Source organism: Crocuta crocuta, unplaced genomic scaffold (assembly GCF_008692635.1).
Source record: "Crocuta crocuta isolate KB4526 unplaced genomic scaffold, BGI_CrCroc_1.0 scaffold790, whole genome shotgun sequence".
Taxonomy (NCBI): Eukaryota; Metazoa; Chordata; class Mammalia; order Carnivora; family Hyaenidae; genus Crocuta; species Crocuta crocuta.
Window position 1 is genome coordinate 1128538 of NW_027531898.1, and position 1604 is coordinate 1130141.

The window sequence follows — 1604 nt, forward strand, 5'->3', positions numbered from 1 at the left end:
TTTGTCTGAAATATTACAGTACATTTTGGAAATTTAGAGTTAATTGGTGAAAATATAAATAAATATATTTTTAAAAATTTTTAATGTTTATTTTTGAGAGAGAGACAGAGCATGAGCATGGAAGGGGCAGAGAGAGAGAGAAGGAGACACAGAATCCAAAGCAGGCTCCAGGGTGTGAGGTGTCAGCACACTGCTACGCGGTGATCAAACCCACAAAATGGGAGATCATGACCTAAGCTGAAGGTGTTCAACCACTGAGTCACCCAGGAGCGCCTATTTTCTTAAAGAAAGAAAATCTTGCAGTTCTGTTCATTTAAAATACATATTTTAAACTAATGTATCTCTAAGTAGAGACTATGTCAGCTTGTTTCAATAAATAGATAAAATAAATTAGTAATTAAGAGCATCTGCTTGGTTATAAACACACATATGTTGTAGACCATAAACTGAGATTATTCTCTTAAGTAACATGTTCCCTGTGGTACTACTTACAACTTGAGTCTCTTTAGAAAAATATTTTTAGATATACATTGAGGTTCTGCAGTATGTAGTGGTTGAGACCATGGGATATATATATTTAAGAGAATGTGATGCAAATCCTGGGCTTAGCAACCTTAGACTTGTGTGGACTTGGGCAAATTTCTTACCTTCCCTGAGCCTTGGTTTTGTCTTCAAAGTGGTGGGGTTTCAGCGATATATCTCTGCCTAAGCAACAATCCCAAGCTTACAGATAAAAAGTAACAACTATTTTCATAAGTTCACAATTCCACAGAAGAGGAATTTGGACCTGGTGCAAGGGAACTGTAGTCTCTGATTCACAATATTTGGCACCTGTGTTCTGGCATTTGACTGGGTTTTGGTGGTTTCTTCATGACTCTCCTGCCATCTTAATGCTCCATGGCCTCTCTTCATGTAGTATCTCATCCTTCAGGATCTTTTTAAGTTTCTTGAGCTACAGTGGATTTAGGGACGTCACAAATCCTACGTGGTGACTGGTTCCAGGAGACAGGAAGAGACAGGAAGTAGAAGTTGCTAGGTTAGTCAAGGGCTATAAAAAATATCACAGTGCAGCCCCTCTATGTTCTTTATTAGAACACAGGGTCTGACCAGACTCAAGAGTGGAGAATAGTTGGGACAATTTGATAAGGGATGGCAAAGTCATGTTGCAAAAAGCATGTCTAATTGGAGGTATGATTCTGGCTATTTTTACAAAATATAATATGCCACATGGGATAATGATGCCTGTCTTGCAAAGGCTTTATGAAGTTTAGGAAATGTATCAAGATCTGGCACACATGACGCACTTAATAAATGGTGGCAGTTTATTAGATTGGACAGTGTGGATCTCACAAAGTCTCAAATACTAAAATGAAAGGACTATTTGAAAAAAATATTGTGATTTGAACATAGCACTAAATCAAAATGAAAAGAAAATTAAAAAGATAGGATCCTAGCACAAAATACATAAACACACAATATTTATAAAGCTGTTTTACCAATGCCATGCATTAACACCATCAACTCTTCTTTATTGTTGCTCCAATCTCCCCTATAAAGTAGAGGAGTGGGCAGTCCTGAAGCTAACCGACTTGGGAATTATTGAA